At 49.6% G+C, this 16,901-nt stretch overlaps 1 long non-coding RNA gene across 1 annotated transcript; it reads left to right on the forward strand.

The window, feature by feature from the left end:
* The first annotated feature begins 1,020 nt into the window (after nucleotides 1-1,020).
* On the forward strand, nucleotides 1,021-16,570 carry LOC114817150. Its single transcript, XR_003764998.2, has 3 exons — nucleotides 1,021-1,142; nucleotides 7,276-7,429; nucleotides 16,327-16,570. It is a non-coding gene; the product is annotated as an uncharacterized LOC114817150 (long non-coding RNA).
* The last annotated feature ends 331 nt before the right edge of the window (nucleotides 16,571-16,901 follow it).

Here is a 16,901-nt window from a genome sequence, read left to right on the forward strand (position 1 = left end):
TCCTAGTGTGTCTGTTCCGTTGTATTCTCCCAAACGCTTTAGTACAGCGCGCACAGCCAGCGCTCAGTAGATTCGATCTATGGACGCAGCACGGCGTAGGACAGAACGCAGGCCCCGGAGTCAGGGGGTCGTGGGTTCTAATCCCGGCTCGGCCACCTGTCCGCCGCGTGACCTTGGGCAGGTCGCTTCACTTCTCTGTGCCTCAGTTCCCTCATCTGTAAAATGGGGACGGAGAGTGAGAGCCCCATGTGGGACAGGGGCTGGGTCCAACCTGATTAGCTTGCATCAGACCCGTGCCTGGCACAGAGTAAGCGCTTAACAAATACCGTAATTATTATTTATCGTTATTATTACTGCGTGAATTGGCTGTTGTAGGAGAGGGATTTAGTGCCCGCTTATCCAACGGGCACCTTCACCCCCGGAGGGCCCGTTGAGGAATCTGCATCTTGCTGGGCTTTCCAGGGCCCGGTGGTCCGCCCCCGGCCATGTTGGATTACACCCCGAGGCGCCCCAGATTTACACCCGTTTCCTGGCTCTGCCTCGCATCTGCTGTGTGGCCTTGGGCAAGTGGCCTCGCCACTCTGTGCCTCAGTTCCCTCGTCTGTAAAATGGGGATTGAGACCGCGAGCCCCACGTGGGACAGGGACTGCGTCCAACCCCATTTGCTCGTATCCACCCCAGCTGTCGGTACAGCGCTCGGCAAATAGTAAGGGCTTAACGAACGCTACGATTATTATTAACCGCTTCCCCCAGCGAGGAGATCACATTCCCCAATCCAGCAAGTCGAATTACAGGTGTTACATAAATGACACCCTCACTGCCCTGTTGAATTTAGAAGAACTATGCAGGAAAGAGACACTCCCCTAGCTGATGCCATCATCGAGGAATTGCAAAATCCACTTGCTGTTTACTCACCACCAAGCCCAATAACATGTTTGTTTTCTTAATTTCTTCTCGTTGACCCGATTAGACAACAAGGGGGGGTGGGGGGTGGAAATGACCTTGTCATGATGTCTCTTAACCTCTTTTATTTCATATTCAGTCCTCCTCCCGAGATCACGGGCCCTTTGTAAAAATGAAATATGTCATTATTTATTTTTACGTCTGTGCTACTTTGCATCTGTGATTCACTCGGAGGAGAGGTAGGTCAGATGGGATGAGGGTTTTCAATGGGCGGTAAAGATAAGATTATGAAATTCCGTGTCGTACTGCAATGGCCCTCCCAGGCAATAGAGAGGTGGGATTGCCTCTCTCTTTCTCTCTTCCCCCCACCTCTCTCTTTCCCTCTTTTACCTCCTGCCTCTCCCTTCCCCTCCACCCTCCTCCCACCTTTCTCTTTCCCTCTCTTCTCTCCCGCGTCTCCTGCCTCCCTCCCCTTTCCCGCCGGCTGCCATTATGGCTTCCTTCCTCCTTTCCTTCCTTCACTCCGTCGTATTTATTAAACCCTTCCTGTGTGCAGAGCACTGTACTAAACACTTGGGAAAGTACAGTGCAGCAATAAACAATAAAACTCCCTGCTCACAACGAGTTCCCCCCTTCTAGCCCGTGAGCCCGCTGTGGGCAGGGATTGTCTCTCTTTAGTGCTGACTTGTACTTTCCAAGTTCTGCACACAGTAAGCGCTCGATAAATACGATCGCACGAATGAAGGAATGAGCTCACAGTCCAGGGGCGGGGAGACAGACATGGATGCAAATAAATAAAATGACAGGTAGATACATAGGTGTTGTGGCGCTGGGAGGGGGAGGAAGAGTAAAGGGAGCAAGTCAGGGCGACGTAGGAGGGAGGGGGAGATGAGGAAAAGGGTTTTTTTTCCTCCCTAATAACACCGTTCCCCACACAGAGCGACTTAATCCCATCTCTTGGCGGATAGGCCTGTCTCCCCTGGACGGCCGCAGAAAGTCGTGGATGGGGAGCGCAGACACGGGCCCCGCCTAGCGTAGCCGGACGAGGGATCTCTAGATCGAAACGTTCGAGGCCCGTCGACCCATCCGTCGACAGTATTTATGAAATGCCCGCTGAGTGCCAGGAGCCATGCTAAGCGCTTAGGAGGGTACACCCAAAGTCAGGCACGGCAGCGGTGCGGCGAAGCGGCAGAGAGCCGGTCCGGGGTTCAAGCCTGACCGGCCGTGTGACCGTGGGCGAGTCATCTGACTTCCCTGTACCTCAGTTTCCCCGTCCTTAAAACGGGGGCAATAATACGTGTCTTGTCTTCTTACCTCGCAGTGTTGTTGTGAGGGCTTCATTCATTCATTCATTCATTCAGTAGTATTTATCGCGCGCTTACTATGTGCAGAGCACTGTACTAAGCGCTTGGAATGGACAATTCGGCCACAGACGGAGACCCTCCCGGCCCAGTGACCGGCTCACCGTCTAAACGGGGGAGGCAGACGGCAAAGCAAAACAGAACGAAACAAAAACAAGACAGCATCATCAAGATAAATAGAATCAAGGCGATATACACCTCATTAACAAAATAAATAGGGTAATAAATAATATATACAGATGAACACAGTGCTGAGGGGAGGGGAAGGGGAAGGCTTCAGTGAACTAATTGATGCGGGGGAGCTTTGGTAATAAAAGCGCTATAGGATACCAAGGGATTATTATGTCCCTACCCATCATTTATTTGTTTGTATTAATGTCAAGCCAGTCAGTCGGTCAAAAAATCATATTTACTGGGCGCTTACTGTGTGCAGGGCACTGTGTTATGCGCTTGGGAGATTACATATAACAATAAAAAGACAGATTCCCTGTCCACAGTGAGTGTCCAGACTAACTTCCGGTCTATATTAATGCCTGTCTCCCCCTCCAGCCCGTAAACTTATTGTGGTCAGGGACCGTTACTTCTGATTCTGTTCCATTGTCCTCTCCCAAGTGCTTAGCACAGTGCTCCGCACGCGGTAAGTCCCCAGTAAATAAGTAGACGCGTCGATTGATTGGCACCTGCTCCCTGCCTTCAAGGAACTTTCAATCTGATGGGGGATACAGATGAAAATTAATCTACAGGAGCAGAGGGCTTGACGCATAGTAAGTCCTTACAGATTCTATTGTTATTATTATTATTATTAGGGAGGAAGAACAAGATAGAACAGGTAATTGTTCAAGCGGGTCAGAATGAAATAGCTGAATTGATAGTGTGATGTGCAATTGAATACACACTCTTACATAAATAATGATAATAATAATAATGGCGGTATTTATTAAGCGCTTACTATGTGCCTAACACCGTTCTAAGCGCCGAATAATAGCGCTATAGTAATAGCTGAGTAACGCGGTAATCAGGTTGTTCCATATGGGTCTCACAGTCTTAATCCCCATTTTACAGATGAGGTGACTGAGGAACAGAAAGATCAAGTGACTTGCCCGAAGTCACACAGCTCATCAGCGGCGGAGCTGGGATTAGTGCTAAGTGCTTATTATTTGCTAAACACTGTGCACGACATACTCAGGATACAACATACTCGGGTTGGACACAGTCCCTGTCCCACATGGGGCTCACAGTCTAAATCGGAGAGCGAACAGGTATTGAATCCCCATTTTACAGTTGAGGGAACCGAGGTCTAATAATAATAATGTTGGTATTTGTTAAGGGCTTACTATGTGCAGAGCGTTGTTCTACGCGCTGGGGTAGACACAGGGGAATCGGGTTGTCCCACGTGGGGCTCCCAGTCTTAATCCCCATTTTCCAGATGAGGTAACTGAGGCACAGAGAAGTGAAGTGACTTGCCCACAGTCACCCAGCTGACAAGTGGCGGAGCCGGGATTCGAACTCATGACCTCTGACTCCAGAGCCCGTGCTCTTTCCACTGAGCCACGCTGTGTGGCCTAGTGGAAAGGGCATGGACCTGAGGAGTCAGAGGATCTGGTTTCTAATCCTAGCTCTGCCAATTGCTTGCTTGCTTGCTGAATGACCTTGGGCGAGTCACTTCACTTCTCTGTGGCTCAGTTTTCTCAACTCAAAATGGGGCTTAAATCCTCCTCCCTTCTACCTGGACTGTGAGCATCACATGTGACAGGGACTGGGTCCAACCTCATAAATTCGTATCTATCCTAGTGCTTAGAAAAGTGCTTGGCACACAGTAAGCGCTCTGGGCCTCAGTTACCTCATCTGGAAAATGGGGATTAAGACGGTGAGCCCCGTCTCGCCTTCGAGACTGTAAACTCATTAGAGGCAGAGAAAGGGTCTGTTTATTGTTTTAGTGTCCTCTCCCAAGTGCTTAGTACAGTGCTCTGCACACGGTAAGTGCTCAATAAGTACGACTGAGTGAATGAAGGAATGGATGAACGTGGGACATGGACTGTGTCCAACCTGATCATCTCCTATCTAGAGCAGCAGCGTGGCTCAGTGGAAAGAGCCCGGGCTTGGGAGTCAGAGGTCATGGGTTCGAATCCCGGCTCTGCCGCTTGTCATCTGTGTGACTGTGAGCAAGTCACTTCACTTCTCTGTGCCTCAGTGACCTCATCCATAAAATGGGGATTAACTGTGAGCCTCAAGTGGGACAACCTGATGACCCTGTATCTACCCCAGCGCTTAGAACAGCGCACTGCACATAGTAAGCGCTTAACAAATACCAACATTATTATATCTTCCCCAGAGCTTAGAACAGAGCCTGGCACATAGTAGGCGCTGAACAAATACCATATTAAAAACAAAAAACCAGATCCAGGTAGTGGGGAGAGGAGAGGGCCACCATCTAACTGCCACTGCCTATGAATTGCTGTAGGCACATAGTATATGCTTAATACCACAAGTCTTCGTCGTTGTTATCATTATTCATTATTATTATTCATTATCTACCCCGGCGCTTACTGCAGTGCCCGGCACGGAGTAAGCTCTTAACAGATATCGCGGAAAATAGACAAAAACCGGCAGTGGGGAGAGGGCCACCGTCTAACTGTCACTGCCTAGGGACTGGTGGAGGCTTAGTGGAGAGAGCAGGGGCTTGGAAGTCAGAGGTCGTGGGTTCTAACCACGGCTCACTCGTCAGCTGTGTGACTTTGGGCAAGTCACTTTACTTCTCTGCGCCTCAGTTACCTCATCTGTAAAAGGGGGGTTAAGTCTGCGAGCCCCACGTGGGACAGCCCGATCCCAGCTCTTAGGACGGTGCTAGGCGTGTAATAAGTGCTCAACGGATACCACCATCATCATCATCATTACTGTCACCACAAATCATCATTCCCGTTGTCTTCTCTCTCCTCCAGCGCTTAATTCAGGGCGAGCTCTTCACTGATACCATCCGAAAAAACCGACAAGCAAGGAAATAGGCAGCGGGGAGAAGGCCGCCGTCTAACTGCTGGGGATTGGCCTCCCTGCCTTTCCTAGGGCACGAACCTTTGTGGCTGTGAGTCAGACCTGTTGGGGTTGGCCTGCCCGGCCCCTGGAAAGTTCTATTATAACTTTTCAAAGAGCCTTACGGGAGGGTTGAACGCCCTCGCGTTAGCGCTAATTTGGGGCTGACTTTCCTATTCAGCCCCTGACAAAGCCCCAAATGTTTGCACAAGCGCCTGAGGTACGGAGACCACACATCAGGAGGGAGAGGCTCCTCCAGCCTCTCAGCTCCTTCCTTCTCGGGCACCCAGTCCCTCGGCCCACCGGGGACCGTCTCCTCGAGGGGTCCGGGGTTGTATTTACTGAGCACCTACCTAAGCGCTGGGGAGAGGACAATAAGACCGTAAACAGGCCCGTTCCCTGCTCGCAGTGAACACACAGTCTAGACGGGGGCGCGAGGGGGTGAGGCAGAGGCTGGTTCCGGTCCTTCCGTCTCCCCTCGGCCCCCATCTCCTGGTTTTTGGGGCCTTTTTTTCCTTGTGGTGTTTCGTTCGTTCGTTCAATCGCATTCATTGAGCGCTTACTCTGTGCAGGGCATTGTGCGAACCGCTTGGAAAGTACAGTTCGGCAACGGGAAAACGGAGATTAATAATGATAATAATAATAATGTTGGTATTTGTTAAGCGCTTACTATGTGCAGGGCACTGTTCTAAGCACTGGGGTAGCTACAGGGTGATCAGGTCGTCCCACGTGAGGCTCACAGTTAATCCCCGTTTTACAGATGAGGGAACTGAGGCACAGAGAAGTTAAGTGACTTGCCCACCGTCACACAGCTGACAGACAGTCACACAGCTGACTAACAGTCACACAGATTAAGACCGTGAGCCCTATGCGGGACGGGGACTGTGTCCAACCCAATTTGCTTCTATCCACTCCGGTGCTTAGTACAGTGCCTGGCACTTCATAAGCGCTTGACAAACACCATTATTATTATTATTATCATTAAAATGGGGATCAGATAGTTGCTCTCCCTCCCACTTGGAAAAGGATTGTGTCCTACCCGATTAACTTCCATCTGCCCCAGCACTGAGAACAATCCTTGACAAATACCAAAAAAAACCCAACAAAAAAATCCCCGAAATCAAAAACTACAACTGGGAAAACAGGAGCCACAGCACACAGGCCTTGACTGCTCCTTTATTAGCAATCGATCAATCAGTGGTATTTACTGAGCTCTCACTGGGTGCAGAGCACTGTACTAAGCACTTGAGAGAGTACAATACAATTAGTAGACACGTTCCCTGCCCACAAGGAGTATAGAGTCTAGGGAGGTAGTCTGACGTTAAAATAAATTACAGATAAGGGAATTGGCAGAGTATAAGGATAAATATATTATAATAATAGTAGGGTTTGTTAAGCACTTACTTTGTGGTAAGCACTGGGATAGATCGAGATGATCAGGTCAGGCACAGTCCCTGTCCCACGTGGGACTCACAATCTAAGTAGGAGGCAGAATGGCTACTGAGCCCCCATTTTAGAGAGGAAACTGAGGCTCCAAGCAGTGAAGTGACTTGCCCAAGGTCACCCCGCCGGCAAGTGGTGGAGCTGGGATCAGACCCAAGAAGCAGCATGGCCTAGTGGCAAGAGCCCGGGCTTGGGAGTCACAGGAGGTGGGTTCTAATCTCGGCCACGCCACTTGTCTGCTGTGTGACCTTGGGCAAGTCACTTAACTTCTCTGTGCCTCAGTTACCTCATCTGTAAAATGGGGATTAGCCCCACGTGGGACAACCTGATGACCCTGTATCTCCCCCAGTGCTTAGAACAGTGCTCTGCACATAATACGCGCTTAACCAATACCAACATTATCATTATTATTATTATCTGTAATATGGGGATAAAAAACCGTGAGCCCCAGGGGGGACAACCTGATGACCTTGTCTTTGCTTAGAACAGTGCTTGGCACATAGTAAGCGCTTAACAAATACCACCATTTTTTTTTCCGTAGGTCACGCTGCTTTTTGAACCTAAGTGCTGTTACAACTGAAGTCTGAATCCCTTGGTAGCAAAATTCCTTATTCCAAGTTTTATAACTTCTTATAATATCTCCCTACCACATTTCCTCCGGACTCACGTCGAGAAGCAGGAAGACAGAGGAGAAGGTGAGCAACAGGGTGAGAGGAAGGGAGGGGAGCGTTGTTTACTGAGCCGAGGCGGACAGCTACGGGACCAAGCCCCGAGTTCTAATCTCGCCTCGGACCTGGTTTCCCTCTCCGGCCTTGGGCGAGTATCACCCAAGGTGGCAGGTGACAGGGAGATGAAATTGCCTCTGGAAATGAATCAGCAGGAAGGAAGGGCCCCAATTTTTTCCCGGTACCGGGCTCCCAACAGCTGCTGAGAAATGCTGCGTCTTCGGCCACCCGATGAGTGGTCTGGAAACCTTAGAAATTAGACGGGATTCTCCAGGGGAGAGGAGATGGGGCCAGTGACCGGGGGGGGGGTGAGCTTCCCAAAGAAGAACACCAGCCCTGGCTATTACCCACTTGCGTTCTACCGGATCGGAGTCATCGGATAATTTACGAGCTGCTCCGCTTCGGCTGTTATTCCGAGCCTGTTGCTCGGCCGAAGACGTTCAGGATTACCCTAATTACGATTTCCTTCTCCCTAGAGTATTTTGTCTCCGGGATTTTCACAGTTCTTTTATAGTCTGACTGCAGGCAGCGAAGCGCTCGGAAGTACTAGACTGTAAGCTCGTCTCTAGACTGGAAGCTGGTTGTGGGAAGAGAATGTGCCTCTTTATGGTGGAATTGAATGCTCCCCAGAGCTCAGTACAGTGCTCCGCAGACGATAAGAGCTCAATAAATACGATCGAATGAATGAACGTTTCCCAGGCAGGAGGAATGAGGGGAGACGGTTAAGGCCAAGGAACGGAAACACGGGGATGGTGAATAGCTACTGTTCGTGGCTTAGTGGGAAAAGCTCGGCCTTGGGAGTCCGAGGTTGTGGGTTCTAATCCCGGCTCCGCCGTTGTCGGCTGTGTGACTTCGGGCAAGTCCCTTCGCTTCTCTGGGCCTCAGTTCCCTCATCTGCAAAATGGGGATTGAGACTGTGAGCCCCACCTGGGACAACCTAACCTCGTATCTCCCCCAGTGCTTTGAGCAGTGCTAGGCACATAGTAAATGCTTATCAAATACCACAATTTTTTTTTAAGTAGACCATGCTGCTTCTTGAACCCAAGTGCTGTTACAACTGAAGTACAGTTTGAATGCCTTGGTAGTAAAATTCCTTATTCCAAGTTTTATAACTTCTATAATGTCTCCCTACCACATTTCCTGTGGACTCATGACGAGAAGCAGGAAGACAGAGGAGAAGGTGAGCAACAGGGTGAGAGGATTAAAAAATACCATCATTATTATTATCATTATTATTCTGAACTGGCTTTAATCAAGCAAGCGTTCTCACAGATTCTAGACCCTTTTCGATCAGTCAATCAATCAGTCGATCATTAATAAATGCCATCTATTGAGCTGTGTACAGACCACTGAAATAGTAACAACAACAATAATAATAATAATGGTGGTATTCATTAAGAGCTTATTATGTGCCAAGCACTGTACTAAGTGCTGAGGTAGATACGAGGTAATCAGGGTCTCACGTGGGGTTCACAATCTAAGTAGGAGGGAGCACAGGAAGTGACTCCCCATTTTGCAGATGAGGGAACTGAGGCCCAGAGAAGCGAAGTGACTTGCCCAGAGTCCCAAGTAGCAGAGCTTGGGTTAGAACCCAGGTCCTTGCACTCCCCAGCCCGTGCTTTTTCCGCTAGTCCATGTGGCTTCTCTAAGCACGTGGACTAAACGCTCAGGAGAGTACAATACGATTAGGTTAGCAGAGAGGCTTCCTGCTCAAAGCCTCACTGAAGGCCCATCTCCTCCAAGAGGCCTTCCCAGATTAATTCCCCCTTTTCCTCATCTCCCACTCCCTTCTGGATTGTCCTGACTTGCTCCCTTTGCTCTTCCCCCTCCCAGCCCCAAAGCACTCGTGCACCTACCTTTTCATTTTATCGATTTGTACTGATGTCTGTCTCCCTGACTCTAGACTGTGAGCTCATTGTGGGCAGGGAATGTCACTGTTTATTGTTGTCTTGTACTTTCCCAAGCGCTTAGTACAGTGCTCTGCACACAGCAAGTGCTCAATAAATACCAATGACCTAATGAATAATGATCTTACAGTCTAGAGGGGGAGTTTGGGGAACTGGGGCTGACGGACCCATACTTGCAGTAATGTGTATTCTCTGCCCACCTAGGGTGATCGCAAATGACCCTTCCAGAGAGAGGGCGAGGAGATGCTTGCGATCTCCCACGCATGATGCCGGGCCTGCAGCAGAGTAATGATAGCAGTGGTAACACTTACTGAGCGCCCACTTGGTGCAGTGCACTGTACTAAGCGCTCGGGAAAGACAGAATAATGTTTATAATTAGTGTAATTTAATGGCACCTTTAGCGTCCATTTTACGGACGATCACCAATTATGTGAGAACCCAGAACCTTTCTCCGGGGGTACTCCTGCCCTCCCCACTTGCTGCAGAGACCAGAGAAGCAGTGCTGCCTAGTGGATAGAGCACAGGCCTGGGAGCCTGAGGACATGGGTTCTAATCCTGATTCTGCCATTTGCCTGCTCTGTGACCTTGGGAAAGTCACTTATGGTCCTCAGCTGCAAAATGGGGATTCAATACCTCTTCTTTCACCTACCTGTACTGTGAGGACCGTGAGCCCGTTGCTGGGTAGGGATTGTCTCCATTTGTTGCCGAATTTTACTTTCCAGGAGCTTAGTACAGTGCTCTGCACACAGTAAGCGCTCAATAAAGATGATTGAATGATTGTGGGAAAGGGACTGTACCCGACCTGATTTATTTCTACCCCAGCACTTAGAACGATGCTTGGCGTATAGTGAGCACTTAAACAACGCCTTAAAAAAGAAGTCTGGACACGGTCCCTTTCCCATATGGGACTCGCAGCCTAAGTGGGAGGGAGAACGTGTATTGAATCCCCATTTTACAGATGACAAAACTGAGGCAAGGTCACACAGCATGCAAGCGGCGAGAGAGTCAGGATTAGAACGCAGGGCCTCTGACTCCCCGATCTGTGCTCTTTCCACTAGACCACCGCTGCTTTCCTCATTAGTAGACACGGCCGCCGCCTTCAAGGCGCTTACAGTCTAGAGGGGAGGCAGGCACTGAAAGAATTTACGGAGTGGACGAAAAAAGAGAAGCAGATGTGCAGATGAGCTGGTGCTTAAATTGACTGAATTTCCCCTTTGAAAAAGAAAGGAGGCCATGCAAAGTCCAAGGGAACTCTAGACAGTAAGTTCGTTGTGGGTAGGGAACACGTCTACCAACTCTGCTATACTGTACTCTCCCAAGCGCTCAGAGCAGTGCTCTGCACACAGTAAGCGCTCAATAAATTCGATCGACTGATTAATTGGTTCATCTTTTTGGGTTCTGCGGAGCAGGAAAACTGGCCTGTTGGAAAACCCGCCACTAATCCTCAGCTACGATACAGGAACTCTATACTATTGTATTTTCCCAAGCGCTTAGTACAATGCTCCACACACAGGAGGTGCTCAATAAATACTAACCGACCGACTGATTGCTTTCTGCCCCTCCAAGCCCCCAGAAGCCTCTCGTTTCTGAGGTGAAAATACTGAGTCTCTCGGTTCTGGTTTTTCTCCCCAGAAAAAGGAAGCAGCATGGTGGATAGAGCATGGACCTGGGAGCCAGAAAGACCTGGGTTCTAATCCCGGATCTGCCACTTGTCTGCTGTGTGACCTTGGGCAAGTCACTTCACTTCTCTGTGCCTCACTTTCCTCATGTGAAAATGGGAATAAAGACTGTAAGTCCCATAGGCCATAGGGACTGTGTCCAACCTGATCATCTTGTATCGACCTCAGCGCTCAGAACAGCGCCTGACGCTTAGTAAGCACCTGACAAACAAGCAAACCTAAACCAAACCAACAGAGAAACGAGCAAAAAACCCCAAAGTCATTTGTACCGTGTCCAGGTTGACATGCAGGCTGGCACGCTTAATAAAGTGGGTCACAAGCCGAGTGGATCCAAAGTGCTGATTCAGCCACACCGCCTTCCTTTTCATCTCGGGTCCCTGCTCTTTAACAGGCACGCTTAAAAACAGGAGTCGGAGGAGTTTATCTTTTTAATAAGCCACGGTGAAGGTGTGCCTAATCAGCTCTATCTCTCTTCGGGCTCCCCGAGGAAGGGGTTTATTCTGCAGGAATTAATAATTTACCCGGGGCCCCTAAAGAAGCCAGATCCCCTCGGTTTTAAAAACCGAATATGTCGAAATGATCTCTTTTTGAAAATTAGAAGAAGAAAGCTCTGTGCCTGGTCCTCTTCTGACCGAGAAATCCGGGCGTTTCTAGCCACGTTTTCCCCCTGTCCCCGTCCCTCTTCAGCCCACGCCTGAAATCCTTCGCTGAGGAGAAAAAATTCTTGCCTTTCTGTCACACGAGTTTGATTCTGTAGCTCTCTCATCCGCCCTCCTCCCGCCTTGCCTCTATACTCCAGTGATGGCTGTCACGGAAATCCTCGCACAGATTATCTGTTGTGTTTCCACAGTCATAAAATGTTTGGTTTCTGTTGGCTTTGGTTTATAGTGTCAGGGTTCGGGGATTAGACGGCACCACAGTTCCCAGGAGGGGTATGTGGAGAAAAATTTACCAGTTACCTCCAGTTAAAACAACAAAAAAACAGCTGGAGGGCAGAGCACGGGAGCAGGCCGAGGGGCCCTTTCTCCTACTGAGGCCTTCTTCTCCTTCTTCTTCAGCTCAGACTTCACCTCGGCGGCAGTGTGGATTGAGCAAGGCCTTTAGGCGAGGCTGGGAGGGACCCTGTGGTCCTCCCCCTCAGTTACAGAGGCTTCGGGTTGAAATTTATCTTCCTCAAGAACGATTTGACTCACTCTTAATTAGCCAAGAAGGCTTGGCCATGGCCTAACTTTTTTTTTTTAAGTGGGGGATGGGGCAAAGGTGGGGGGAGGGCGGGGATAGCGAGGAAGGACCAGCTCTAGGAGATCAAGAAGACAAGAAGACGACCGGGAGTTGAATGACATTTTTGAGCGATTAGTCCTGAAAGCCGATTTTGAAACGGGGGACGTTAGGCATTTCCCACAGGATGGGAAAAAAACCAAAGGCCCCCTCCCGCTCCTGCATCCTGTGGCTCCTCCACCCCTGGGGGGGCAGGGGCGGGTGGCAGTCAGGTGACGCTTGGTCACTGCCAACATGAGATGTTACCATGAACCTTCCTCACCCCTGACGTTGCAAAACACTCCGTTTGAGGAAGATCCTAACCCTAACCCCGAAGCTTCTCTCTCCCTGTCTCTCCGTCTCTCTGTGTCTCTGTGCTCGCTGGGGCCCTGCCTTCTAGTGCCATGGGCCGAGGGGAGGGCTAAAGAAGGGAGGAAAGCTCTAAGGAGATTATATAACCTCCCAAAAGGAGGCTTGTGTGAGAGATTAGAAGGATTGTCTGAGGTGGAAAGTTTGGTGGAACTGGGCGTATGGAGTTCAGAAAAGGGATGACACAGGGGATTTGATTCTGGCTCGCAAATGCTTGAAAAGAGCCTGTGAGGATTTTTTTTAGTGGTATCTGTGAAGCGCTTACTATATGCCAGGCACCGTACTAGGCACTAGGATACATACAAGCTAATCAAGGTTGGATTCCGTCCCTGTCCCACATGGAGTTTGAGGCTTGAAGTCTCATTTTATAGATGGGCTAACAGAGGCAGAGGGGAGCCAAGTGACTTGCCCAAGGTCACGCAGCCGACAAGTGGCAGAGGCGGGATTAAAACCCAGGTTCTCTGACTCCCAGGCCCGGGCTCTTTCCTAACTAGGCCGCTCCAGGACTTGAGAAGGGATTCACGGAGGGTCCTGGTAAAAGAACTGGCACGGGTTTGGAAAGATCAGAGAAGGATTTGGGGGGCATACGCTAATGAGCCCCCTTTTCCTCAGCTCCCCCTCTCCTCCCCATTGTCCCAACTCACCCCCTTTGCTCTATCCCCGACACCCGCTCCACGGCACTTGTGTATATATGTACGTCTATAATTCTATTTATTTATATTAATGCCTGTTTACTTGTTTTGATGTATATATATATATCTATAATTCTATTCATTTATACTGATGCTATTGATGCCTGTTTACTTGTTTTGATGCCTGTCTCTCCCCTTCTAGACTGTGAGCCCGTTGTGGGCAGGGATTGTCTCTCTTTTTGCTGCACTGTACTTTCTAAGAGCTTAGTACAGTGCTTTGCACACAGTAAGCGCTCAATAAATACGATTGAGTGAATGAATAATGAACCAAAGAGATGATTTATTCAAACTGAAAATCCGAGTGGGTTAGTAATAATAATAATAATATTTCTGGTATTTAAGCGCTTACTATGTGCCAGACCTTGTACTGAGTGCTGGGATGGATAAGCAAATCGGGTTGGACACAGTCCCTGTCCCATGAGGGGCTCACAGTCTCAATCCTGTGAAGAAGAGAAGCAGCGTGGCTTAGTGGAAAGAGCGCGGGCTTGGGAGTCAGAGGATGTGGGTTCTAATCCCAGCTCCGCCACTTATCTGCTGTTTGCCCTTGGACAAGCCACTTCACTTCTCTGTGCTTCAGTTCCCTCATCGGTGAAATGGGGATTAAGACTGTGAGCCCCACGTGGGACAAGCTGGTTACCTTGTATCTCCCCCAGTGCTTAGACCAATGCTTGGCACATAGTAAGCGCTTAACAAATCCCATTATTATTATGATTTTTCTTATCCTCGCATTACAGATGAGGTAACTGAGGCACAGAGAAGTGAAGTGACTTGCCCAAGGCCGCACAGCAGACAGGAAGAGCGGGATTAGAACCCATGACCTCCTGACTTCCAGGCTCGCGATAGTATTGATTAAGCACTTCCTGGTTGCGGACACTGTAGTGAGTGCTGGGAGAGAGCGCACGGCTGAGAACTAGACACGGTCTTTGGCCCCCAGGGACCTCACGGCCTCGAAAATCAGGGCACGGGACTCCCGGGATTCTGCATTAATATAAGGCCACAGTCCTTCCTGACTGGCACCGAATGAAGTTTGGAAAGGACAGGTCCGGGCTAGATTTCAGCAAACGTTTTCCTCCTGGCAGGGGCCGTTCGAGTTTAAAGTTTAGATGACAGAGTAGCTTGACAAAAGAAGTAATTGGAGAAAGTAGCGTGACCACAGTTTGGTCTGGCTAGGCATTTCTCTAGCACCTGTCTCCCAAAGAGCTCAAACTTCTCTGTAGGGTGATGATGAGATTCGTTAAGCGTTTACTACGCATCGAGCGCTGTTCTAAGCCCTGGGGTGGATGCAGGTTAATCCCACTCAGATCCCTCCCCACTCGTAATCTAAATAGGAGGAAGAACAGCTACGGCATCCCTATTTTACAGTTGAGGAAACTGGGGTTCGGAGAAGTCAAGTGACTTGTCCAAGGTCTCACAAGAGGCAAGTGGCCGAGCCAGGATTAGAACCCGGGTCTTCTGCCTCCCAGCCCTGGGCTCTTTCCTGTGGGTCACGCCGCTCCGTGGCTATTCTGCGAACCCCTCCCCCAGCACCTCTGAGTTTCCTCCCTCCCCTGCCCTGCCTCTGTTTCGTCTTTGTTCCCCGGAGGGGTGGGGGGCAAGGAGGTCAGAGACACAACACTCCCCCTCTCCTCCAGGAGCCAGGATGCAGCACTGTGGGGCTTGAGGGGATGTGTACTTCATACTTCTTGTAATAATAAAAATAGTGGTATTTGTTACACGCTCATTACGTGCCAAGCACTGTTCTAAGCACTGGGGTAAATACAAGGTAATCAGGTTGTCCCACGTGGGGCTCCCAGTCTCTTAATCTCCATCTGAGGTAACTGAGGCACAGAGAAATGAAGTGACTTGCTCAAATTCACCCAGCTGATAAGTGGCAGAGCTGGGATTCGAACCCACGACCGCTGACTTCCAAGCCCGGGCTCTTGCCACTGAACCACACTGCTTCTCTTGCATTCTTTGTATACCTTGAGCAAAAGGATGCTCTCCCCCCCTTTTTTTTTCCTTAAGAGGATTTGTTCAGCGCTTACTATGTGCCAAGCACTGCAGTAGATAAAGCTAATCAGGAGGGACACGGTCCCCGTCCCGCTTGGGGCTCACAGCCTTAATCCCTCATTTTCCCTCTTCCTCCCACTCCTGTGTCACCTTGGATCTGTGCCTTTTAAGCACTTGATATTCACCCCACCCTCAACCCCACAGCGCTTATGTCCACCTCCGTAATTCATCTATTTCTATTTCTATCTGTCTCTACATCTAGACTGTAAATTCGTTATGAGCAGGGAACGAGTCGCCCAACTCTGTTATACTAGACGCTCCCAGACGCTTAGTACGGTGCTCTTCACCCGGCGAGCGCTCAATAAATGCCATTGGTTGATGGATCGCGGGAGGGAGGCCATTTTTCTGCTCCTCTTGCTCTCCCAAGTGCTTAGTACAGTGCTTCGGGGCTCAGGACTTAGCGGGAGCTCCATGCCATTGACTAATCAACCAATCAATGCCACCGATTAATTGACTGATTGATCGATCGAAGACTAATTGTCTGTAGGAGACAACGATCAGGAGTTGGTCTCCCGTCCTAAGACAGCAGCGCACGCCTATCCCAGAAAACCCACAGAGAGAAGAGTTGCTAAGTCCTGCCAAGAAGCCGACGGGGATAGTTTTCCTCGCCTGCAGCAAAAACCAGTGTCTCCCAACCCCAAATTCAGCTTGGATTTTCCCAGCATCATTGTTGGGCTGCGTACGCTGTCTCTACCTCCCTGCCTCTGGCCATGGGACGCTACGGCGTTCTTCTTCACTCTAGAACGGGCAACTGGGGATCCGACCAAAAGCCCCCGACGATCGCGCTGATCGGCGGAGGGGAAAAAAGAAAAGAAGAAGTTTCTGGAAATCTAACCTTTTTCCAGATAAGATAGGAAACCACCAAAACAGCTGCAGCGAGCATTTATCTGATTCATTTGCTTTTCTTCCTTCAGGGTTGCCGTGTGAGGGGACGGACAGCAGAACTCTTCCAGCATGAAAACTATTTGCAGGAATTTAGCAAACATCCTGGGTTTTCACAGCGCCGGAGAGGAGGGTTCGCAAGGCCGGGAGGGGAGGTGGAAGTGGATTGAGAAACCAGGGAGCTGGAGTTACTGTACAATTATGTCCTCTTGGCCAGAGGAGAAATAGTCGGATCATTTTAGCCCCGGTGATTTTTAAAAATGGAGACTGGAAGAATTTTTTGGTTTTTTTTTAATGATATCTGTTAAGCGCTTTCTATGTGCCAGGCACTGTTCTGAGAGCTGGGGTGGGTAGAAAGTAATCAGGTTGGACACAGTCCATGTTTCACATGGGGCTCACAGTCTTAATCCCCATTTTACAGATGAGGAAACTGAGGCCCAGAGAAGTCAAGTGATTTGTACAAGGTCACACAACAGACAATTTACTTATATTAATGTCTTTCTCCCCCTCTAGACCGTAAGCTCGAGGTGGACAGGGAATGGGTCTTTTTATTGCTGTACTGTACGCTTAGTTCAGTGCTCTGCACCTAGTAAGTGCTCAATAAATA

This window comes from Ornithorhynchus anatinus, chromosome 16 (assembly GCF_004115215.2).
Source record: "Ornithorhynchus anatinus isolate Pmale09 chromosome 16, mOrnAna1.pri.v4, whole genome shotgun sequence".
Classification (NCBI taxonomy): domain Eukaryota; kingdom Metazoa; phylum Chordata; class Mammalia; order Monotremata; family Ornithorhynchidae; genus Ornithorhynchus; species Ornithorhynchus anatinus.